A 26,751-nucleotide genomic window follows, 5' to 3' on the forward strand; every position below is an offset into this window, starting at 1 on the left:
CAACACATATAAACGCAAAAGAGACTGTAATTTTGGTCTAAATGAAAGATATTTATTAACCAATATAATGATAAACACAGGGATTAATACAGTGACAAATATGGAATGAATAAATGCTGTGGGTGTAGGTGTGTGTGTGTGTGTGTGTGTGTGTGTGTGTGTGGGTGTAGGTGCGTGTGTGTGAGTGTAGGTTATTTATATTTGCATCTCTAATCTGAGATTATGGCACTGAGTAATCAGACCGCGTAAAAAAATATCGAGGAGTTTAATAATTTGGAATATGAACGACAGGTAAGTGATTAAACGGAGTGATTAATATTAAATCAAGCTATTATTTTTGACATCAACCATTAGCTTAGATCACACGTCAGCTGGTCTTACTTTGCGTTGGAGAAGAGGGATCACTCGAAGCTCAGAGACTGGGATGTGGTTGCTGTGGCGCGGCGCTCATTGGTTCCGAGAGGAGGGCAGGCCACCGCGCTGTTTGGCTGCTATGGCAACGCTTCGTCGTCCTGCCTGCTTCAAACCTCGAGTGTCCAAGGGGGTCTGGCTTGACCCGGTTTGTCTGGTGGTCAGCTGACAGTGGCGAGGGCTGGAACAGCCTGCGTTCTTCTGGGTTGACTTTGTCAAAAATAATTGTCTGGAAGGCTGAAGGTTCACGTTCTATTTCTGCCGGTCAGTGCAGCTGAGGCCACACAGACTGGAACTCTTCAGCGGGAAGCATAAAAACGACGGAACAAAATCGAATTGGTTCCTATCAAAAATAAATCGCAGATAAAACAAAATTGTAGATCTAGTTGTTGGAGATGAGCAAAAATATCTATTCAGAACAACAAGAAAAATTGAATAAGAAGTTGTGGTTAACAGAGGGCCAGACTCTATAACCGTGATGAGTAAAGTTTTGGAGAGGAAGAAAAAGAAGGGCGCGCCTAAAGAAAAAGATTCGCTTAACGTAGTTCTTGTAGCGAGTTAAAAGAAGTAAGAGCGTAAGAGTCGTAAGAGGGTAAGAGAGAGAGAACAAAGAAGCGTGAAGCTTCTTATAGTTTTTTTGGCTAAAGGAGGCGGGGAACTAGAAGTTTAAGCGCGAGTTTGAGACCCTGGGGGATCCTCCTCCCTGGGGGCTCCGGATAGGAGATAAGAGCTGATCAGATAGGGAATTAAAAATATTAAAACGCGCAAAAAGTGATCTGTTTACTCTGTCATAATCCAGGACACTACTTTTAGCACAATCAAAGTGTATAACACGATAAAACATGCTAGCTACCAAAAATATGTGAGTTATTTGTTTAATTATAGGTTTGTGTACTCTATCTAGTGATTATGTGGGTCACAGTGTACATATGACAACATGGTGTACATAAGGTAGTAAATAAACAATTTCCAACTCTTTTCGACCTGTATAAAACACAATTTTCTGATTAATTTCAGTGAATTCCTTGATAATGTCATGGTATTCCGATGTCAATAGGGGGCAATGTTGAGCTGTGGAAGAAATGGGTCAGGAAGACAATAAACTTTAAGAATTAATATCTCAGGACAGGAATATGCTAGAGACGTCAGAGTTGGACCAACATGTATAACAAATTATTATTTCAACTTTGATAACTTCAAAATCTCAAGATAAATTTCAGAAGCATGATTTTTAGAAAGAGTGTCCTTATGGGCAGCAAACAGACTGAGTGTCTTTCTGCAGCCCTCCCGGGGTGACGGAAAGGTCCTTAGGTATTTATGACTCTCGGTATCTGATCGAGAGGGAGGGAGACTGCATGGCATCTGTGAAGATGAGTTCAGTTAATTAAAGGATAGGAACCAAAAGGGAATAAACAGTCCTTTAAATGCAAATTTAGGAAGGTGTGAGACATTTGTGTCCCCTTCAGTTCCCTGCAAGGGGTCTCAGTGTCTTCTGTGAAGGTAGGAATACAGGAAAACATACAAATACAACAATACATGTGAGAGTCTGCAAAAAGGGGTTTTCTGGCCAGGTCACAGGTCCCCGTAAATGAATTTTACGAGGCTTTTGGTGGAAGGTGCAGATGTTTCTGAAGCCATAAAAATCCACTTTGGGCTCTTAGACTGTTTGTTTAAGCTTTCTGAGAGGAGAGAGTTTTGTTTTTCCTGTGAGATGATGTTCCTGAGGAATGTTGGGGCCTCTTGAATCTGGATGTCTGCCTACACTTGCAATCAAACCAAACAAATGTTCAAACCTTGTGCATGTCACATGCAATACAATTACTTTGTACTGAGTAATAATTCATTCATGTATTCGCATGAGCTTAATTTAGGACACTAAAATTATAGCCATTGGCATGAATTTCTTGGGTACATACAAGTAACCATTACCTCTTGCAAAACACTTTCGTGTGTTTCTCTTGCTTTCTTTCTCCCTTATTCGTTTCTTCCCTTTCTTCTTTGTATTTTTTGACCTTCTCCTTTTCCTCTTCTTCTTGACATTGTCTGAAGATATGGTAGAACTTGAGGAATCTGAGGAGTAGTCGTCAGTGGAAGAGCAACTCTCTGCAGCTGATGTAGATGAGTCAAAAGAAGAAGCTGGCATGACAGACGGGTCAGGAGAAGGCCCATCATTTATGATCCTGGAGGCTTGTGATGCTGTACAAATACAACATAATTAAGCACTGCTATCACACAGTTTACATGTTAAATGTATGCTACATATGTTCACATAGACTGTGAGGGGTACTGTTAGGGACACGTCTTTGTGTTTCTGTTGCCAAACCAAGCAAATTGAGTTTCAGGTGGAAAAGTTAATTAGGTAAATTAAGAAATGTGTGTAGGCTACAACCATAATACGAATGTTGGTTTACAGGGCAAATACATTTAGATTGGTAATGATTTCTAAAATAATTTCTAATTAAAAATAAAGTGTCCAATATTCGACCAATCTGATTAATCTGCTTGATAAAACAGTAGTCATGTGCAGTAAAACAGAAAATTGAGGAGACATTGTGACACATTACAATCAGAGACGTAACAATCGTATTCAAGGGGAGCTTTGGATAAATCACCTATTGATCAAAGAAAGCATGACACAACAGATGGAAGTCAAAACAGAAGAACAAAAGCTGATGAAATGAGTGCTCCCTTCCCCACGTTGCATCCAATCACAAACTTACAGTGACCGAGAATGGAGTAATAGGAGTGCCAAATCTAAATATAAATAAATAAAAAAATAAATGTGGGAATATAAAGAGAAATAAATAAATAAATAAATAAATGTGGAAATATAAAGAGAAATAAATAAATAAATAAATAAAAAGGAAAATTTTGTCTTTGCTTTTACCTTTTCTGTTTTTCCTTTTATTTATTTATTTATTTCTCTTTATATTTCCACATTTATTTATTTATTTATTTATTTATTTCTCTTTATATTTCCTCAGTCCACCAAGAAAAGGAGAAATGCAAATCAGTTTGCTCTGGGCGGGGATTCTGAACACAGGAGTCCTGCCTGACACCAGCTCCCAGCACGGCTGAAGTGAAGCCATGTCACCGTTGAGCTTCGGCTTATTCTGCCACTGATAAGAAAATAAACATTAATTTACCGAATTAGCAGCGTCCTTTCAGTGTCTGATGGCAGAATCAGCCGAAGCTCCACGGTGACACGGCTTCACTTCACCCGTGGTCGGAGCTGGCGTCAGGAAAGAAGCCTGTGTGCGGGTACGACTCCCCACCCTGAAAAGGAAGCCCCGCCCAGAGCAAACTGATTTGCATTTTTCTATTTCATGGTGTCAGGCCATTATGTATGGAGTAATAGGAGTGCCAAATCAAAATATAAATAAATAAATAATTAAATAAATAAATGTGGAAATATAAAGAGAAATAAATAATTAAATAAATGAATGTGGAAATATAAAGAGAAATAAATAATTAAATAAATAAATAAATATGGAAATATAAAGAGAAATAAATTAATAAATACATAAATGTGGAAATATAAAGAGAAATAAATAAATAAATAAATAAAAAGGAAAATTTTGTCTTTGCTTTTACCTTTTCTGTTTTTTCCTTTTATTTATTTATTTCTCTTTATATTTCCACATTTATTTATTTAATTATTTATTTCTCTTTATATTTCCACATTTATTTATTTATTTAATTATTTATTTATTTCCCTTTATATTTCCTCAGTCCACCAAGAAAAGGAAAAATGCAAATCAGTTTGCTCTGGGCGGGGATTCTGAACACAGGAGTCCTGCCTGACACCAGCTCCCAGCACAGCTGAAGTGAAGCCATGTCACCGTTGAGCTTCGGCTTATTCTGCCACTGATAAGAAAATAAACATTAATTTTCCGAATTAGCAGCGTCCTTTCAGTGTCCGATGGCAGAATCAGCCGAAGCTCCACGGTGACACGGCTTCACTTCAGCCGTGGTCGGAGCTGGCGTCAGGAAAGAAGCCTGTGTGCGGGTACGACTCCCCACCCTGAAAGGAAGCCCCGCCCAGAGCAAACTGATTTGCATTTTTCTATTTCATGGTGTCAGGCCATTATGAAATAACCACCAAGAAATAAAATGCAAATCAGTTTGCTTTCACTTGGTGGACTGAGCTGTCAATCAAATGGCTCTAGGCGGGGCTCCCTCGTCGTTCCTGATCACAGGCATATGAACAGTAGATACGACACGCCCCTCTGAGCGGCGTCCCCACGGAGACGCTAAGCTAGCGGGGGCAAAGTTTCAGTGTTTTCCATTGATGTGTACGGCACGAAAATTAAAACAAGAAGAATGCCGGCTCATTGTGCGGCATACAGTTCCACACTACATCGGACGATCAAGACAAGGAAACTTGGAATAACTTTCCACAGGTAAGAATAGTTTTGGGCTCGTTTTTTATTATTAAATCTTTTGAGGGTCTATGAGCGCTAACTAGTTAGCCATTAGCAAAACATTAACACGAGCTAACAGCTGGACAACCAAATACCAGACGATTAATAGTAGCTGTAGTATAGCTGTACAAGCAGTAATACGAAAAGTACAAGCAGCAGCAGTAGTATAAGTAGCTGTTAGAGTCGTAGACGTAGTATCAGCATGTGTAATAATATTACAAGTTGTAGTAGCAGTGACAGTATCAGCAGCAGTAGTTGGTGTATTACCACGAGTAGTAGCATTACTATTAATACCACCAATACTACCACTAGTATTCTCTTGTGAGATCTGATAAGGTAAAGTGAAATATTCCATTAACAACAATACTCCCTCCTGCATTGAAACAACAAAAGTACCAAAGAACAGAACTTTTGAAAAATAGTGTTCCTTTTTTTCTTTTTGTCTGTTTGTACATTAACTTCCTCAAGGGTGGGGAAAATGTTGCTGTGGCCCATTACATGGTGAGCCAGAGAGGAACAGGCCGACATTCCCACATCACTGGACGCAGTGTACATAATCAAAGGTGATACATGGTTATGTAACTAATTACGATCATGAGTATCAGATATATTTTTAAAATACTGGAAAGGAAATTCCTGTTATATACATGCAGTTGTAAAATTTAGAGTAATTATGTATTATTATTATTATTATTTTTTTCATCTACAGAATTAAAAGATTATGGCGAGATGTGTATGGAAATGTCCTTGACTTGTTCCACACACTATTTCTCAATTTGGAAGTGGAAGGGTTTCTAAACCCTGAAAATGAACTGGAGTTATTCGCTCTCCACTGGACCTACGTCCCACAGCTGCAGCAGCATCTTCAGGCATTCAAGGAAGCCTGGACTCACCATAGTTTGAGGACAGAGAGAGGGCAATCCCCCATGCAACTGTGGCTTAGTCAGCCACGTGAGGGAAATGCTGCTGATCCAGTTGAGGTATGAATCCCCTCTTGTACCTTTACCTTCCTGTCTTCCTTTATATTTGTTTATGTTAACTTTATTATTTCTACTTTGGTACTGGATGGTTCACTTGACAGAGAAAAAAATCTAATGTGTGTGATCTCACTTTCTGATACAGAGTCCAGATTTGATTTCTTAACAAATTGAAATTACCAAAGCATATTTAACAAACACAGTGTAGATGTATGCTGTCTAACACTGCTAGGAGAACCTGGACATTTCAAAAATACTATACTTGGTTTAGTTGCACAATAATATCTATTCTTTATAGAGCTGTGACAGGTCCTGTAGTTTCTGTACTTTGTATTTTTAAATTTTAACATATAAACATATGCATAGATATTTCAATGGTGTAAAATAATATCTATAATATCTATGCAATTTTATAGTTCATGAATTTACTCCTTGCACATCTTGTTGTCCAACCCACATTTGAAATCAAGTTTTGCCATACCATGGAGTCCCTAATCTACTTTACTTTTTTTATTTTTTGAGGAGTGTGCATTTCTTAATATAAGAGCTTGCTTCCAAATTATGCTTTCCTTTCAGGTTGCTGCTGATTATGGAACAGACTGGACAGGACCTCACACCCCATACCCAGAAGGCGTCACTGTACCTGATGCACAACTACCCCGGCAGCTTACACAGGCTGAAGTTACATCATTGCCTGATCCGGCCGTCCCTTTTTCTGCTGCACTACGGGCATACATGGATACAGTGTATATTCTTAAGGACATTTTTCAACAAACCTAGACATATCACAACTCACCTTAACAGAATCAGAATGAAACGAACAAGACTCAAAAGAATGCTGCAAATTTTTGGTGCATAATTTTATGACCAGTTGTGAATTTCAAATAAATGCCTTTGAAAACTACAATGTACAAAGACACAGCAAAGGGATATAAAACTGCTTTTATTGCATGCTGAATAGTTTGACAGCTTTTAAAAGCATTAAAACAATGTGCCAATAAAAACGTTTAATAGAACTGACAATTATTTTCTTTAACTTCCAAACATTTATATTACAACTGTTCTCCAAAGACAGTCTTCCACAAGTGTGGAAACATTTTGTTGTCGCAGAAATGCACAAACCTGAACCATCGTTTTTGAATCTTTCACATAAAAATAAGCTATTTCATTAATTCACTCTCTCAACTCTCACCTTTAAACTGTCTTCTTACAACTCACAGGCCGCCACATTTCTGTTACATGTTAAATGTCACACACAACAATTTGAGCCTGACAGCAGCAAAAACAAGAACTGTTGTGAACCTTCTTTTGAAGCATGTATTAGCCTCACAAGCTTACATCACATCAGAGCGATTGTCAAAACAACTACACATATCTGTTTTAACATTTTATGTGTTTTGGTAGCATTATTTGGACTCTCACACAACATACGAGATGGTAAGCCATACTGAGCAACAGCTGACCTGAACAGTGGTGGATTTGTTGTTTGTAGCTGCTCCTATGTAAACTATGAGCCTGCTAAATCCATCCACTCCTGCATGGATCACGATTCGCCGTCTATAAAAGTCACAGTGAAAATATGAATAGAAATTTATAATTATAGGTAGTTACAGCAATGCTACAGTAATAAGGAACAAGGACAAATTATCTCAATAAATGCAACGTAAAGACAACCACAATTACAATAAACAACAGAATTATTATTAATAATAATTATTATTTATTTATCTCTCTCTCTAGGCTGTTATATACTTGCAGCAAACCCCTCTCTCCTCAGGACTGCTTCCACTTCTTCCTCAGCCCATAGTCTTTGGGAAACCTACATGGAGTAAAGAAAAAGTAGACAGAGAAGTAAATAAGTATGTACACAACAACATATTTATAAAGAAATCATGCTAATAAATTAAGTACAAAGAACTGAATTAGCCAATATACTGTAGACCAAAGCTATTTAATTTGATAAGTATAGCATTGTTTGGTAACATTTCAATTATTTGAAAGCAGTCCTAAAGAATTGGCTGTAATCCCAATCATAAAATGGGTTTGGAGGAAGAACATGGATGGTAATCTAGATATATATGAGTTAGGCTTTATAACTACAATTGGTAGTATTGGTGGTATTAATAGTAATGCCACTACTAGTGGTAATACACCAACTACTGCTGCTGATACTGTCACTGCTACTACAACTTGTAATACTATTACACATGCTGATACTACGTCTACGACTCTAACAGCTACTTATACTACTACTGCTGCTTGTACTTTTCGTATTACTGCTTGTACAGCTATACTACAGCTACTATTAATCGTCTGGTATTTGGTTGTCCAGCTGTTAGCGCGTGTTAGTGTTTTGCTAATGGCTAACTAGTTAGCTCTCATAGACCCTCAACAAGATTTAATAATAAAAAACGAGCCCAAAACTATTCTTACCTGTGGAAAGTTATTCCAAGTTTCCTTGTCTTGATCGTCCGATGTAGTGTGGAACTGTATGCCGCACAATGAGCCGGCATTCTTCTTGTTTTAATTTTCGTGCCGTACACATCAATGGAAAACACTGAAACTTTGCCCCCACCCGCTTAGCGTCTCCGTCGGGACGCCGCTCAGAGGGGCGTGTCGTATCTACTCTTCATATGCCTGTGATCAGGAACGACGAGGAAGCCCCGCCTAGAGCCATTTGATTGACAGCTCAGTCCACCAAGTGAAAGCAAACTGATTTGCGTTTTAATTTCTTGGTGGTTATTTTATAATGGCCTGACACCATGAAATAGAAAAATGCAAATCAGTTTGCTCTGGGCGGGGCTTCCTTTCAGGGTGGGGAGTCGTACCCGCACACAGGCTTCTTTCCTGACGCCAGCTCCGACCACGGCTGAAGTGAAGCCGTGTCACCGTGGAGCTTCGGCTGATTCTGCCATCAGACACTGAAAGGACGCTGCTAATTCGGAAAATTAATGTTTATTTTCTTATCAGTGGCAGAATAAGCCGAAGCTCAACGGTGACATGGCTTCACTTCAGCCGTGCTGGGAGCTGGTGTCAGGCAGGACTCCTGTGTTCAGAATCCCCGCCCAGAGCAAACTGATTTGCATTTTTCCTTTTCTTGGTGGACTGAGGAAATATAAAGGGAAATAAATAAATAATTAAATAAATAAATAAATGTGGAAATATAAAGAGAAATAAATAATTAAATAAATAAATGTGGAAATATAAAGAGAAATAAATAAATAAATAAATAAAAGAAAAAAAACAGAAAAGGTAAAAGCAAAGACAAAATTTTCCTTTTTATTTATTTATTTATTTATTTCTCTTTATATTTCCACATTTATTTATTTATTAATTTATTTCTCTTTATATTTCCACATTTATTTATTTATTTAATTATTTATTTCTCTTTATATTTCCACATTTATTTATTTAATTATTTATTTCTCTTTATATTTCCACATTTATTTATTTAATTATTTATTTATTTATATTTTGATTTGGCACTCCTATTACTCCATAATTATGAAATAACCACCAAGAAATAAAATGCAAATCAGTTTGCTTTCACTTGGTGGACTGAGCTGTCAATCAAATGGCTCTAGGCGGGGCTTCCTCGTCGTTCCTGATCACAGGCATATGAGAGTAGATACGACACGCCTCTCTGAGCGGCGTCCCGACGGAGACGCTAAGCGGGTGGGGGCAAAGTTTCAGTGTTTTCCATTGATGTGTACGGCACGAAAATTAAAACAAGAAGAATGCCGGCTCATTGTGCGGCATACAGTTCCACACTACATCGGACGATCAAGACAAGGAAACTTGGAATAACTTTCCACAGGTAAGAATAGTTTTGGGCTCGTTTTTTATTATTAAATCTTGTTGAGGGTCTATGAGATCTAACTAGTTAGCCATTAGCAAAACATTAACACGAGCTAACAGCTGGACAACCAAATACCAGACGATTAATAGTAGCTGTAGTATAGCTGTACAAGCAGTAATACGAAAAGTACAAGCAGCAGTAGTAGTATAAGTAGCTGTTAGAGTCGTAGACGTAGTATCAGCATGTGTAATAATATTACAAGTTGTAGTAGCAGTGACAGTATCAGCAGCAGTAGTTGCTGTATTACCACCAGTCAGTGGCATTACTATTAATACCACCAATACTACCAATTGTAGTTATAAAGCCTAACTCATATATATCCAGATTAGCATCTATGTTTTTCCTCCAAACCCATTTTATGTTTGGGATTACAGGCAATTCTTTAGGACTGCTTTCAAATAATTGAAATGTTACCAAACAATGTTATACTTATCAAATTAAATAGCTTTGGTCTACAGTATATTGGCTAATTCAGTTCTTTGTACTTAATTTATTAGCATGATTTCTTTATAAATATGTTGTTGTGTACATACTTATTTACTTCTCTGTCTACTTTTTCTTTACTCCATGTAGGTTCCCCAAAGACTGGGTTGAGGAAGAAGTGAGAAGCAGCTCTAAGGAGATAGGGCTTTGCTGCAAGTATATAACAGCCTAGAGAGAGAGATAAATAAATAATAATTATTATTAATAATAATTCTGTTGTTTATTGTAATTGTGGTTGTCTTTACGTTGCATTTATTGAGATAATTTGTCCTTGTTCCTTATTACTGTAGCATTGCTGTAACTACCTATAATTATAAATTTCTATTCATATTTTCAGTGTGACTTTTATATATGGCGAATTGTGATCCATGCAGGAGTGGATGGATTTCGCAGGCTCATAGTTTACATAGCAGCAGCTACAAACAACAAATCCACCACTGTTCAGGTCAGCTGTTGCTCAGTATGGCTTACCATCTCGTATGTTGTGTGAGAGTCAAAATAATGCTACCAAAACACATAAAATGTTAAAACAGATATGTGTAGTTGTTTTGACAATCGCTCTGATGTGATGTAAGCTTGTGAGGCTAATACACACGTGGACAAAATTGTTGGTACCCCTCAGTTAAAGAAGGAAAAACCCACAATTCTCACTGAAATAACTTGAAACTCACAAAAGTAACAATAAATAAAAATTGATTGAAAATTAAATAATCAAAAACAGCCATTACTTTTGAATTGTTGATTAACATAATTATTTAAAAAAACAAACTAATGAAACAGGCCTGGACAAAAATGATGGTACCTCTATAAAAGATTGAAAACTATTTGACCAGAGTGACATGATTAACTCAGGTGTGTCATTTAATTGACATCACAGGTGTTTCCAAACTCATAATCAGTCAGTCTGCCTATTTCAAGGGAGACAAGTAGTCACCCTGCTGTTTGGTGAAAAGGTGTGTACTACACTGAACATGGACAACAGAAAGCGAAGGAGAGAATTGTCCCAGGACATCCGAAAAAAAATTATAGACAAACATCTTAAAGGTAAAGGCTATAAGACCATCTCTAAACAGCTTGAAGTTCCTGTGACAACAGTGGCTCATATTATTCAGAAGTTCAAGACCCACGGGACAGTAGCCAACCTCCCTGGACGTGGCCGCAAGAGGAAAATTGATGACAAATTGAAGAGACGGATCGTTGGAATTGTATCCAAAGAGCCCAGAGCAACCTCCAAAGAAATTAAAGGTGAACTCCAAGGCCAAGGTACATCAGTGTCAGATCGCACCATTCGTCGTTGTTTGAGCCAAAGTGGACTTCATGGGAGACGACCAAGGAGGACACCACTGCTGAAAAAAACTCATAAAAAAGCAAGACTGGAATTTGCAAAAATGCATGTTGACAAGCCACAAAGCTTCTGGGAGAATGTCCTTTGGACAGATGAGACCAAACTGGAGCTTTTTGGTAAGGCACATCAACTCTATGTTCATAGACTCAAAAACCAAGCATACGAAGAAAAGAACACTGTCCCTACGGTGAAACATGGAGGAGGCTCAGTAATGTTTTGGGGCTGCTTTGCTGCATCTGGCACAGGGTGTCTTGAAAGTGTGCAAGGTACGATGAAATCTGAAGACTATCAAGGCATTCTGGAGAGAAATGTGCTGCCTCGTGTCAGAAAGCTTGGTCTCAGTCGCAGGTCATGGGTCTTCCAACAGGACAACGATCCAAAACACACAGCCAAAAACACCCAAGAATGGCTGAGAGAAAAGCGTTGGACTATTCTAAAGTGGCCTTCTATGAGCCCAGATCTGAATCCCATTGAACATATGTGGAAGGAGCTGAAACATGCCATTTGGAGAAGACACCCATCAAACCTGAGACAACTGGTGCTGTTTGCTCATGAGGAGTGGGCCAAAATACCTGTTGACAGCTGCAGAACGCTCATTGACAAATACAGAAATCGTTTAATTGCAGTGATTGCCTCAAAAGGTTGTGCAACAAAATATTAAGTTATGGGTACCATCATTTTTGTCCAGCCCTATTTCATTAGTTTGTTTTTTAAAATAATTATGTTAATCAACAATTCAAAAGTGATGGCTGATTTTGATTATTTAATTTTCAATAAATTTTTATTTATTGTTACTTTTGTGAGTTTCAAGTGATTTCAGTGAGAATTGTGGGTTTTTCCTTCTTTAACTGAGGGGTACCAACAATTTTGTCCACGTGTGTACATGCTTCAAAAGAAGGTTCACAACAGTTCTTGTTTTTGCTGCTGTCAGGCTCAAATTGTTGTGTGTGACATTTAACATGTAACAGAAATGTGGCGGCCTGTGAGTTGTAAGAAGACAGTTTAAAGGTGAGAGTTGAGAGAGTGAATTAATGAAATAGCTTATTTTTATGTGAAAGATTCAAAAACGATGGTTCAGGTTTGTGCATTTCTGCGACAACAAAATGTTTCCACACTTGTGGAAGACTGTCTTTGGAGAACAGTTGTAATATAAATGTTTGGAAGTTAAAGAAAATAATTGTCAGTTCTATTAAACGTTTTTATTGGCACATTGTTTTAATGCTTTTAAAAGCTGTCAAACTATTCAGCATGCAATAAAAGCAGTTTTATATCCCTTTGCTGTGTCTTTGTACATTGTAGTTTTCAAAGGCATTTATTTGAAATTCACAACTGGTCATAAAATTATGCACCAAAAATTTGCAGCATTCTTTTGAGTCTTGTTCGTTTCATTCTGATTCTGTTAAGGTGAGTTGTGATATGTCTAGGTTTGTTGAAAAATGTCCTTAAGAATATACACTGTATCCATGTATGCCCGTAATGCAGCAGAAAAAGGGACGGCCGGATCAGGCAATGATGTAACTTCAGCCTGTGTAAGCTGCCGGGGTAGTTGTGCATCAGGTACAGTGACGCCTTCTGGGTATGGGGTGTGAGGTCCTGTCCAGTCTGTTCCATAATCAGCAGCAACCTGAAAGGAAAGCATAATTTGGAAGCAAGCTCTTATATTAAGAAATGCACACTCCTCAAGTAATAAAAAAAAAAAGTAAAGTAGATTAGGGACTCCATGGTATGGCAAAACTTGATTTCAAATGTGGGTTGGACAACAAGATGTGCAAGGAGTAAATTCATGAACTATAAAATTGTATGGATATTATAGATACTATTTTACACCATTGAAATATCTATGCATATGTTTATATGTTAAAATTTAAAAATACCAAGTACAGAAACTACAGGACCTGTCACAGCTCTATAAAGAATAGATATTATTGTGCTACTAAACCAAGTATAGTATTTTTGAAATGTCCAGGTTCTCCTAGCAGTGTTAGACAGCATACATCTACACTGTGTTTGTTAAATATGCTTTGGTAATTTCAATTTTTTTAAGAAATCAAAATAAATCTGGACTCTGAATCATAAAGTGAGATTACACACATTAGATTTTTTTCTCTGTCAAGTGAACCATCCAATACCAAAGTAGAAATAATAAAGTTAACATAAACAAATATAAAGGAAGACAGGAAGGTAAAGGTACAGGAGGGGATTCATACCTCAACTGGATCAGCAGCATTTCCCTCACGTGGCTGACTAAGCCACAGTTGCATGGGGGATTGCCCTCTCTCTGTCCTCAAACTATGGTGAGTCCAGGCTTCCTTGAATGCCTGAAGATGCTGCTGCAGCTGTGGGACGTAGGTCCAGTGGAGAGCGAATAACTCCAGTTCATTTTCAGGGTTTAGAAACCCTTCCACTTCCAAACTGAGAAATAGTGTGTGGAACAAGTCAAGGACATTTCCATACACATCTCGCCATAATCTTTCAATTCTGTAGATGAAAAAAAACAAACAAAAATAATACATAATTACTCTAAATTTTACAACTGCATGTATATAACAGGAATTTCCTTTCCAGTATTTTAAAAATATATCTGATACTCATGATCGTAATTAGTTACATAACCATGTATCACCTTTGATTATGTACACTGCGTCCAGTGATGTGGGAATGTCGGCCTGTTCCTCTCTGGCTCACCATGTAATGGGCCACAGCAACATTTTCCCCACCCTTGAGGAAGTTAATATATAAACAGGCAAAAAGAAAAAAAGGAACACTATTTTTCAAAAGTTCTGTTCTTTGGTACTTTTGTTGTTTCAATGCAGGAGGGAGTATTGTTGTTAATGCAATATTTCACTTTACCTTATCAGATCTCACAAGAGAATACTAGTGGTAGTATTGGTGGTATTAATAGTAATGCTACTACTTGTGGTAATACACCAACTACTGCTGCTGATACTGTCACTGCTACTACAACTTGTAATACTATTACACATGCTGATACTACGTCTACGACTCTAACAGCTACTTATACTACTGCTGCTGCTTGTACTTTTCGTATTACTGCTTGTACAGCTATACTACAGCTACTATTAATCGTCTGGTATTTGGTTGTCCAGCTGTTAGCTCGTGTTAATGTTTTGCTAATGGCTAACTAGTTAGATCTCATAGACCCTCAACAAGATTTAATAATAAAAAACGAGCCCAAAACTATTCTTACCTGTGGAAAGTTATTCCAAGTTTCCTTGTCTTGATCGTCCGATGTAGTGTGGAACTGTATGCCGCACAATGAGCCGGCATTCTTCTTGTTTTAATTTTCGTGCCGTACACATCAATGGAAAACACTGAAACTTTGCCCCCGCTAGCTTAGCGTCTCCGTCGGGACGCCGCTCAGAGAGGCGTGTCGTATCTACTGTTCATATGCCTGTGATCAGGAACGACGAGGGAGCCCCGCCTAGAGCCATTTGATTGACAGCTCAGTCCACCAAGTGAAAGCAAACTGATTCGCATTTTAATTTCTTGGTGGTTATTTATAATGGCCTGACACCATGAAATAGAAAAATGCAAATCAGTTTGCTCTGGGCGGGGCTTCCTTTTCAGGGTGGGGAGTCGTACCCGCACACAGGCTTCTGTCCTGATGCCAGCTCCGACCACGGGTGAAGTGAAGCCGTGTCACCGTGGAGCTTCGGCTGATTCTGCCGTCAGACACTGAAAGGACGCTGCTAATTCGGTAAATTAATGTTTATTTTCTTATCAGTGGCAGAATAAGCCGAAGCTCAACGGTGACATGGCTTCACTTCAGCCGTGCTGGGAGCTGGTGTCAGGCAGGACTCCTGTGTTCAGAATCCCCGCCCAGAGCAAACTGATTTGCATTTTTCCTTTTCTTGGTGGACTGAGGAAATATAAAGGGAAATAAATAAATAATTAGATAAATAAATAAATGTGGAAATATAAAGAGAAATAAATAATTAAATAAATAAATGTGGAAATATAAAGAGAAATAAATAAATAAATAAATAAAAGGAAAAAACAGAAAAGGTAAAAGCAAAGACAAAATTTTCCTTTTATTTATTTATTTATTTATTTCTCTTTATATTTCCACATTTATTTATTTATTAATTTATTTCTCTTTATATTTCCACATTTATTTATTTATTTCTCTTTATATTTCCACATTTATTTATTTATTTATTTCTCTTTATATTTCCACATTTATTTATTTATTTATTTATTTATATTTTGATTTGGCACTCCTATTACTCCATAGCCAAGACCCGCCATCGCTGCAAATTAAAGAAATGATGCAAATTTAAAAAACAAAAAACAAAAAAGGAAACAATGAAAATAAAAGGCCACAAAGCAAGTGAGTTACCAGGGACTGTTTTTGACGATGCACCGGTGTTAGAAGGAGAGGAGAATGAAACAATTTAGTTGAACTGAGGGGTATACTACAAAGCAAGATTACTGGCTTACCAAGTCTAAAGCCAGGCTTTCCTGTATTTCATTTTTTGTTTGCAGCAATTTTTTCTATTTGCATTCTTTCTTTAATTTGCAGTGGTGGCGGGAATTGGCCACTGTACAAACTACCTTACTGTCGTGATAAATCATAGACCATGCCATTACTTTTGTTATATATTACTTATATTACTTCCCAATAAAACACAAATTAATTCAGATGTTGTCATCATTTTTTAATAATCAATAACAAAAACTTTTTTTATTACACTAATAGTGATATATGCCTTAAATAGGTGTTCGGAGTGCAAGCTATAAAAATAATTTAGGCCTTTAGTGCCTCAGATTACAAAAAAAAGCCCTGAGCCAAAAAAGTTTGAGAGAGACAGAGAGAGAGGAAAAAGAGAGATAATTATGCACATGTTAATTAATGAATAACAGTAATTATAAACTTACACTTTGACAGTTGCTCTCGTAAGAATTCTCTCTCCCTGGTCAGTTCGATGATCTTGTCTTCCTGAGATGCTATTTTTTGTTTGGCCAGCTCCAGCTCTTGTTTTTGCTTCTGGAAACTGAGTTTGGCAGTGGGAGCCATTTGGACGACTCCTGGGATTGGAAAAGAAATAAAATTCTATAAATGTAAGGTGCATTGCATACTGTCCATCATCCATCATAACCTATAATTTCAAATGAATGACGGATAACATAAACTTACTAATACTGTATCTTATATTTTCTAGGCTTAGTAACATGCTTCTTTTTTCATTAGCCTAAAGCAGGGGTGTCAAGATCCGTTCCTGGAGGGCCACTATCCTGCATGTTTTAGATGTTTCCCTCTTCCAACACAGCTGATTCAAATGATCAGGCTCGTTATCAGGCTTCTGCTGAGCTTGATGATAAGCTGATCATTTGAATCAGGTGTGTTGGAAGAGGGAAACATCTAAAACATGCAGGATAGTGGCCCTCCAGGAACTGAGTTTGACACCCCTGGCCTAAAGGAATCATCTAATGAATTATTTGACCACTTTACGCTTAACTTTATGTCTTATATTAGAGATTCACAGGTGATGTATAACTGCGACATGAAATTCAACTTGAAATTTCTACTGTGATTAGAACACTTTAACTTTAATAATAATAATAATAATAATGATAATTTTAATTTGTACTGCACTTTACATTTCCAAGAAATCTCAAAGTGCTACAGTACACAGAAGAAAGCAACAACAACAATAAAAAAGCAATAGAATGTCAGACACATAAGCATAAAAGCATACAAAAAAATTAAAACCAATATAAAATTGCAGTGCAAAAAGGCAAGGCAGTAAAAAGCATAAAGAAAGCAAACCAAATAATATTAATAATGTGAAATAGCATAAAGGACATTATATATTTCAACGTGACTTCTCAAAGTAAAAGGTAGCAAAGCTAACTCGTTAGCTAGTTAGGTCACGCTAATTAACATTAGCAATCTTGGTTTGCGCTAGCCTATCGCCACAGCGCCATTGGCGCATCGTTTTGCTGGATGGCGCAGTCATTCTGAACCGTATGAGCCACAGTGGCGCACTATTTTTCTTGTAAAAAGTAGAGATGGGCGGATCGATCCAAAATATTGATAATATCGATCCCAGCGTGGGTATTTATATCCAATGATACCAGTGCTGCGATATCATACTTTAGTTTCAGTTTCCGTGGAGTATGTTTGAACTGATGCGGCTTCAATGAACAGGCGATCTGCCTGTTAGAGGTCCTCTTTCTAAGGAGCAGCTGCTAATCCTCCTCTTGTGATTGGATGTTGACCGTCACGTGACTCGGCGGCGCCAGACAAATAAGCAAGCAGACTCAGCTACATCATAAATCATAGTGGTGGAAAGTCTAACTTTAATTTCTTCCGTGGCTCTGTCAGTCTGTTCCTGTCTAATGTGTAGAATGAGCTGTTTAGCTGTTGTACGTTCCTCAACCAACACTGAGGAAAGAGGAGGCAGAGAAGGAGACAGACTGAGACCAGCCCGATCTCACGAGGATTCGTGAAACTGTCACGTAAATTTTTGTTTCGGCTTCGTGCGCACCAACACGATTTCGTCATGTTTTTCGTGCCGCTCACCACGAAATGCGCACCAATGTATTTTAAACGGCGGACTTTTCGTGCCACTCAGAACGTATTTCAAAAGAATGTGTATATTATATTTTTAATGTAAAACCGTGGCGAATCCAACGCTATATTTTGCATGACATCGTCCCTAAACATAACCCTAACCATAACCCTAACCATAACCTAACCATAACCTAACCATAAGCCGGTGGTACACTTACCAATTTGCATAGGAATTTCAAGAATGTCCGGCGGCCAGCGGCCGCAAACGCGATCACACAAGCAGTATACGCCGATGGACAGCTTAGATCGTCATGAATCCGCCGGTATAAACCACTTTCAGATGTGATTACCACAGCGAAAAACATTTCGTGGTGAGCGGCACGAAAAACATGACGAAATCGTGTTGGTGCGCACGAAACCGAAACTAAAACTTACGTGACAGTTTCACGAATCCCCGTGAGACCGGGTTGCTGAGACACAGCTGATGATCATGTTACGGTACGGTGGAACTTAACCGAGAGTGAGAGCTACGCAGAGCAGGCTTAATGCAGGTCGAAATTAAACAGATTTTATTCACAGAAGGAATACCAAGTTACTATAATGCCAACACTGGCCAGAAACTCACAACCGGAGAGGGAAGGGGGAGACAGGCTCCCGGAGGGGCGACAGTAGAGGGGGGAATGCGGCGGCGCTCACGGCCATCCGCTTAGCTATGGCGTTATATTTGTGTCACAATCCTGAGCGCACAGTGTGAAATTTTGAGCACAGAAAAAAAATTTGAGCAAAGAAAAACTTAATCTGAGCAAACAAAAATCTATTCTGCACTCAAAAAATATATTTTTATATTTGCAACTATCCACATACACACACAATCTTAATGCTTTTCACTCGGTTTTTCACTCTGCTCTCCTGTGGATCTCTGCTCTACGTTCTCGCTACGTCTCTCTCACTCTCGCTCAACATCTGCTCTCTGCACACACTCAAATCTGCCTTCACGCTCGCTCAACTCTGCACGGCGTTACAAATGTGCCACAATTCCAGCCAATCACAGACTTCTGATTCTATCCAATCGGGTCCCTGTTTCCGCCGCCTCTCGGAAGCGCTGTTAAACGCGATCGCTAAATCAGCTGGAGTTTTGCGATATACGCTGGACTATGACAGATTTTCGGTGAGTATTGTTTTATTATTGAATTACATTAAATAAAGCACTATTTTGTTTAGTGTGTTAAATACAGGTGTAATGTTTTGGTACGGTTTTGCAGAAAGTCAGTCCTGCTTCCGCAATAAAACGAGGGATTTAGCAGATGTGCTAGCTAAACAGCATGACAGATCCAAATAATGACAACCCAAATACTCCGCCACCATGTCAGGTTAGTTAAGATTTTTGGGTTTTTTAATTTTTTATTAGCTGTGCTTTTGATTAAACTTTCTATTAACCAACCTTTCAGATTAAAGCTGATTTACTAGCAGGAGTCAAAGCCGTAGAGCTTAAGCTAACCTAATAGCTAATGAAAACTTTGTTGGACATGAGTGTTTGATTTCAAAGTGTTAAATACTTGTGTTTTGACAGAACATATTAACTTTATATTTGGTATTGATTTAGGGTCAAAGTGCGGTTGAGTTAGCAGCCAGAAATCTAATTACTTTGTTGGTTCACACAATGGCCACAACTAGTTCACCAAGCCCTACAGAGACCAGACAACCAGAGCCTAGAAATGTAACTGTACAGCAAGAGATGGCAAGGTTTGTGCATGTTTACTCAATCATATGTTTTTATTCGTAATATTGTGAATTTGATGTTCTCATTTGGTTTGTGGATGTGTTTAACAGAGACATTTAAATTCATATATAATCAGAACTGAGAGAGTCTAAAAAAATCTAATTATCTATTATTTGACTATTTATATTAGTTATAAATGCATACATATATATGTCCTGTACAGATCTTTTCCAGGATACTTCAGATCAAACTTTAGTTGAGGTAAAAAGAGGTGTTTAACTTCCACCAAGCAGCCTCCTAGAACAACCAGCAAGACCATTACTCTCATTTTTTATCTGCTTCCAAAAAACACACCCTACACACCTTTGCCAGTTGAGGAGCTTGAACTCCTTCAAGCTGGCATGGGAAGACAAACGGTGTTGCTGCCTGACGACAGTGACCATGCAGAGATACAGTAGTCAGTTCATAGTTTTGACTTTCTGTGTTTAAGGGGGTCATTGGGCAACACTTTTAACCCAAATTACATGTTAACGTCTATATTGTAGTGTTTTATTTCTCTCTTTCTTTTCTTTGTTGTCAGATTTCAAAGGTCCTGGCTGAAACATTCCCAAAAATGGAAGATCTTTATGGGGGATGGCTCTTGCATAAGGCAACAGGTTTGTAAGGCCAGGATTGTGTATTTTTGTATCACATCCCACTCCTGTAGTTGTAATTTATTTTAGTTGTACATAAGGGCTATTGCTGCACAGGCATTTAGTTGTAAGCATTAGAGATGGCTCATTGACGATAAATAGGTGTATTTTTAATTAGAATATGTTTGTGTTTCTTACAATAAATGTGGCAGTGGTCGACAGAAGCTCACTGTAATTCCACCAGAAGCAGAGAGTTATTCTGTAAAAACTCTGAGAGCTCAGTCAGGAGGGGGTAAAGCCACTATTTACATAGTGCCACTACAGGAGACATTAGACACCTCTCCTCTGCCTCCTGACTTGCAGCACTTTTCAAAGATGCCAAAGAAGACATGTTACCAGTGTAATGAAGTGATGCCTCTGCAGATGCTTGCAATACACATTAAGATATGCAAAGGAAAATCACTTTCTGATGAGAGTGATGAAGAGGTGAGAAAAATAGTTTGTGTTTCATTGTGATGGAAATGACAAAACATAGTGTTTATTAAAGTGGCTGTTTTGTAAATCTGCAGTACTCTGAGCTATGCATACTTTTGCTTTCTACATTTTTCGCTTAACAGTGAACACTTTCAGGTTGAATATGTGGCTGATGCACAGTCTCTGATGTTGCTGGCTGATGAAGTTATAAACTGTGGATACACAAGCCAGATCAAGCTGGATAATAAACAAAACATCATTCGGTAAGAAAAAACAACTGTCATTTAAATATTTTTAATTTTTAAACCAGTTTTTGATTTTTGTGTTCTTTCTTTCATAGTACTATTGTCTTGCACTCTACCACAAGACTGATTCCAATGCGAATTGTATATTCACTTATTCTTTTTAGCCAGATGCTGATTTCATAATGATGGAACTGCCAACCACAGCTCAGTGAAAAGGGGACATCTCGGGAGAGAACTGAGAGAAAGATTATAAACTTCATGCAAGATTTTTGCCAGGAGCTTGAAATATCAGGTACTATGCTATACAGTACTGCAGGCAAGTAACTAGTAACTTAATTAACAGACAGCCGATGCAGCTTATACAAAATAAAACCGCAGCTAAAACAAGGCATCACATAAATTTACAAATCATACATGTTTGAAAGGGAGTGGGAAGAAGACAGAACTTATTTAATCCCACCCCGAACAAGGTTACTTTATTAACAATTTATTTCTATATAACCAAAAATTAAATGTCAATAATATACAGCTATCCAACACACCAGAAGCAAGCATCACAGCAAATCAAAACAAAGTAGTTCTGAGTGCTCACACTTATCATGATAGGGTTGTCTCTTCCAGGATGATAATAACCAGGCTATAAGATGATTACACGATTACTACATGATTATTTAAATTGAAATTCCTTAAGTTCAAATTGTTTGTAACATGTTTTATTTCTTATATTTTAAACATCACAGTGCTGCAGTTGAGGAGCCCCACTCTCTTGGAGTTCAGCATGTGCTCCAGTGGTTGACCAAATTGTGAGTGCATGCACTCGTACAATGACTTTTCCAGTGCAGCATTTCAACACTTACACTGAATTCAGAAGACTTATGAGTGAAGCAGTTAGATATGGTGGTGGCTTCCACAGAGTTTGACAGAAATAGCCCTCTGGTAATCTGAAACAAAAAATGAGAAGCTATTTCTAAACATTAACTGATAGAATATGTTCATCACTAATGAAAAAAGCAAAACAATTGTTCCTGTTAGCTCAGACAGTGTTTGACTTCCTCTTCACTGCACTCAAATTCAGGAACCACAACTGTGCCATGAGAGTCTTCCTGCAGCACAGCACTCTCCCAGTCAACGCCTGGGTCCTGAAGGTCCTTTGAATTCAAAACATATCAGTCAGGAATGGATACTTGTTGAAATACAGTTTTGGTATTTGTGTGTGTTTTTTTTTAAATAATAAACACAACATTACAAAAACTGATGCTTTATTTTTATTCATCAGCATAGAAATTACTTCATTAGAAGTAGAAACGAAAAAAAATCAGGATCATCCCACAAATCATGACATATTTCCTGATTCAGGCCTTATAAACAGTACAGTACTCTTCATTTTATGAAAATATGTGGGCTTTGTAAACTACAGTCTGTAATAGTCTAATCTTTCAGAATGCGTAGCAGATACGTACTGCTCAGTCTTACAACTCAACTTCTTAAAATACGTGTTCTACTTGTTTTTACATTGAACCTCGAGTCTCTCCCCCTCATCCAGATCTTGTAGACGTCCCATGCACCACAGCTGTTCAGGGGTGAGACCTCCCTCTGTCCGCAGAGAATGATTATTCCATCCTTCAATAAAGGTATCAAGATCTGCCCAGAGTCGAGGGACAAAGACGTAGTGCACACCAAAGAGAAGAGTGGCATCAGATATGTCAAGTAGACCATCCTCTTCCAGAGAGTGAAGAATGTCATGGTACTTTTTCCAGAGATGAAGCTCGATCTTCCTGTTCCTCGTGTGGCAAACATGAAATGTGCAATATCCAGGTTTTCTACTCCCTGATCTGCCCTAACCCTGTAACCAAAATAAATAAAGTTGTATCAGTAATAGTTAATGCAACTTATACAGATTTAATCAAACTTCATATAACTAGAGAATTTTAATCGGGTCAGAATACCTTGACGGTAAGCCATGAAGCTGGACCGATGTGATGAAGAATGAGAATGCAGCTTGTGCATTGTTATTTGTTGCAGCATCCAAGTACAAGACCTGCAGTAAAACCACATGGATAATGTACAGATCTGTGTTTAGCTAACAGCATATTATAACATTGTTCTTTGTAGCATTTGGTATCTCATTTGTTGTGTTATTTTATTTAAAAAAAAAACATCAATGTGGTATACCCTACAAACAAAAACACTCCATACAATGAGTTTATTAGACACATACAGCTGAAACCAATGCAGCAAAATTTTTCATTGAACCAATTGCACGTTTAAATAATATTCAAAAATGTAATAAAGCAAAAAAAAAAAAAGGATCTCAAATACCCAACTTTATATTCATTTTACCTTCTGCAAAGTGAATGGGGCTGTAGTTCTGCCAACAGTTACTATCTGAGATATACTACATCTTTAAATAACTTTTTTATTAATGTTTTGTGTGCTTTCTGCTAGAAATGGTAGGGTGAAAGTTTGACAAGCTCTGCTTCACTCGTCTCAATGATCATACAAAAAGACTTACAAAAAGACAATATTGCTCTTCAGATTACTTGTATGTAAAAATGTATCCAGATGAGATATTAAATGTTTGATTACGTTATAATTATCATTAATTTCATACTGAAAGCCACTGGCTAAAACAAATACTCAAAACCAAGTTGAAAGGCTGGCATACTGATCTCTGTGTACTTGGCTGTATTTATTATTCCAAAGCCATCACCAATGATCTGTACCCTTTGGTTGAAGATTATGATAAAAGTACCTACAGTTTTAAACGGCTGTTCATAAAGCTAAGTCAGCCATGTCCAAGTTTCTGATATATACATGAGGATCAAATTACTCTGATTTATAGCTGCAAAACATCATACATACAGTCATATAAATTTAAGAGTAAAAAATTACCTTCCTTGAGTAGCCATCCACTCCACCAAAGACCACAATGTTGTACCTGTTCAAGATGGGGAGTACTATTTCAATAAGGCTGCTCATGTGTGAGTCGTGTCAGCTAATTGCAGACTGTTCTAAATTGCAACAACCTTTTTTGAATGCAAATATTCAATTAAAAGATGTTTGGGGGACATGTTTAAATTAGGGGCTCCATAATGTATTCCCAAGTAACAAACAAGATAAACTTCACTGAAGTATTTTTAATGACATTCCTCTTACTGTTTACTTTGTGTGAAATAGTCTGAGCAAGCTTATTTACCTTATGAGTTTATGATTTGTGTCAATGTGGACAAGGGACAGAGGGCCTTGCACAGAGTAACTTCGTCAAACAACACATCCTATTTTAGTGAGCTGTGAGAAGATCACAGCTGAATATTACACGTAAAAACAAAAGCATTATTCTTAGAGAGTGTATCTGTTCCATCAGTTTGTATGTTTGTCAAGTTTGTGAATTAATTGTTGCGGTGAGAGCTACTGATTGAGCTAGCAGCCAACAAATCTAGCGTCACTTAGCAAGCGAATAGAAATATACAAATCAATGAAACAGACACACAGACTTTCATGCAAGCTTACATGACAAAATATTTTTGCAAAACCAACTACTTACATGTGGATGTGGTGCACCGTTGTGTTGCCGTTCAGGATCCGACATGGTCCAGCTTTGCTAATCTTGGCTAATTAAACGAGGGTGGGGAAAAAACATTACATATCATCCAGTGGCTCTGAAATGTGGATTTAAACATTACACTTGTACTTTAACCCTTTACGCTTCAGTGCGTCGTAGGTGTACCGGCGGCGGTACACTTACTAATTTGCATAGGAATTTCAAGAATGTCCGACGGCTGCAAACCCGATTATACAAACACTATATGCCGATGGAAAGCTTAGATTCTCATGAATCCGCCGGTATAAACCACTTTCAGATGTGATTACCACAGCGGGTGAGAAAAACACATTTGTCCGACAAAAACAAATATTCATCCATCCGTTCTCTATACACGGCTTCAACGCACACAGCGCGACTCACATTTCCGGGTTCATTATTACACACAGAAAAAAAGATTCCACAAAAAACGGCCATAATCCAACCTTTTACATCCAGACAACACAAGCCAGTAAACTATTTTGTCCAAAACATGTCCTGAAGTCGGTATAAAATCCACGAATCGGTCCTTTTCAAGGAAATGCACCTCCCGATGCGCGTCCAATATTCCCCGTATTTTTCGTAATTTTTTTTATTTAAAAATAGAATATTAGCGATTTTTTGTACTGAAAACGGCTGGAATTGACTGAAGCTTAAAGGGTTAACCACATGATGCTTGCTGAAATATATATATATATTTTTAGAGTGTTGATTTGATTAAAGTAATGATTCAAATGATTTATTATGTTTAGATCAAGAAGAATGATTTAAAGAGTGTTTCTGTGTAAAGTAATCCTTGTCTAGGCTCTGTGTGTGTGCAGGACTTAAAAAAGCAGAAGTGCAGTAAACAATAGTCACCATGACTCGGCAGCCACGGTGACACAGCAACCTCCTCAGAAAAAAAGGGAAGTTTGGGAAAACCCAAAAAGGCCGGCTGAAATATGTGTGTGTTAAACAGAATGTGGACACTGTGTATTTGCTGTAACAACATGACTTCTGTATTACTGCTGTATGTGATGACAAGTCGATTGCATAAGTTAGACGGTGTCAGGGGCGTACCTAGCCAGATGTGTGTGTGAAGGAGAGAGTGTAAAAGCGGCAGCACAGAAGGGTTAGACGGGAGATGTTCGCTGGAGCTGCAAGAAGAGCTGCAAAGGGGAACTTGGCCGGAGTTCTGAAGAATCTTCACCATCATCTATTGCCCTAGAAGACGGGAAGGCAACGCGGGACTTAGGCTCCAGATATCGCTGAGGACATCGTTGGAAGCAAAGTCTTTTTCTGACTTTGTTCAACAAGCGAGGATCACACTCTGCCAAACGGAGAGTCTTAAGAGGTTCTGCAGTTATCCAGAAGAGACCAACAGAGGGAAGAACCGACTGCATCCAGAGAGGCGAAAGGAGGCAACAGCACAGGGCTGTTCCCCTCCCCGGGGCTGGGAGACACAGTGACCCACTGCAGCCTGAGCGGACGAGGGTTCTCCAACATCACCATCCAACGGGGAAGAGAGCTGGGGCGTAAGCACTAACGTTCCAGCCGATTCCAGAGATAACTGCCAGACCACGATTGGCTTACAGGACTTCTCCACTCCCCCTGCTGAAGGAAGAGATCTTTTTGTCCTCAAAGAAGACATCGTACCGAGTCTACTGGACAACTGAGAACTTCTCCCAGACGCAAGTCAAGATTGGGTGGTACAGTAGTGGCCACGCTGTCCGCTCTCTCTCCTAAATTTAATAATTAGCGAAGATTGTCAGGTACGCTCAGTTTAGTTATTTTAGTTTAATTTTTAATAATCAGGTATACTTAATTGTTTAACCATGAATTGATGCTGTGCCCTTGCTAAATTTGCTTAATAAAACGCTTAATTGCATTTAAAGAGAAGCCTAATGAAATTATTATAAACCACTGATTCTGCATAGTGGTAAAAAGTTAAGTTGATTGTGTGCATTCAATCTAATGGTTCTTAAAGGTTACTTAGTCCCAATCAAGAGTGTTTAAACATTACCCCATGGGGTTAGTTTTTTCCAAACCTCTAAAACGAACCCAGGAATAGCACCAAGTGCATG

At 38.1% G+C, this 26,751-nt stretch overlaps 3 long non-coding RNA genes across 3 annotated transcripts; 1 reads left to right on the top strand and 2 right to left on the bottom strand.

The window, feature by feature from the left end:
• Window positions 1-49: 49 nt before the first annotated feature.
• LOC127533947 (uncharacterized) lies at window positions 50-26,244 on the bottom strand. Its single transcript, XR_007941842.1, has 6 exons — window positions 24,653-26,244; window positions 24,001-24,046; window positions 23,055-23,146; window positions 21,966-22,951; window positions 16,399-16,548; window positions 50-2,607 (listed from the first exon to the last, which is right to left on the bottom strand). It is a non-coding gene; the product is annotated as an uncharacterized LOC127533947 (long non-coding RNA).
• On the top strand, window positions 4,638-6,952 carry LOC127533945 (uncharacterized). Its single transcript, XR_007941838.1, has 4 exons — window positions 4,638-4,814; window positions 5,304-5,398; window positions 5,545-5,815; window positions 6,389-6,952. It is a non-coding gene; the product is annotated as an uncharacterized LOC127533945 (long non-coding RNA).
• On the bottom strand, window positions 12,560-14,889 carry LOC127533944 (uncharacterized). Its single transcript, XR_007941837.1, has 4 exons — window positions 14,708-14,889; window positions 14,123-14,217; window positions 13,707-13,977; window positions 12,560-13,123 (listed from the first exon to the last, which is right to left on the bottom strand). It is a non-coding gene; the product is annotated as an uncharacterized LOC127533944 (long non-coding RNA).
• Window positions 26,245-26,751: the final 507 nt, after the last annotated feature.

Source organism: Acanthochromis polyacanthus, chromosome 5 (genome assembly GCF_021347895.1).
Source record: "Acanthochromis polyacanthus isolate Apoly-LR-REF ecotype Palm Island chromosome 5, KAUST_Apoly_ChrSc, whole genome shotgun sequence".
In the NCBI taxonomy this organism is placed as follows: domain Eukaryota; kingdom Metazoa; phylum Chordata; class Actinopteri; family Pomacentridae; genus Acanthochromis; species Acanthochromis polyacanthus.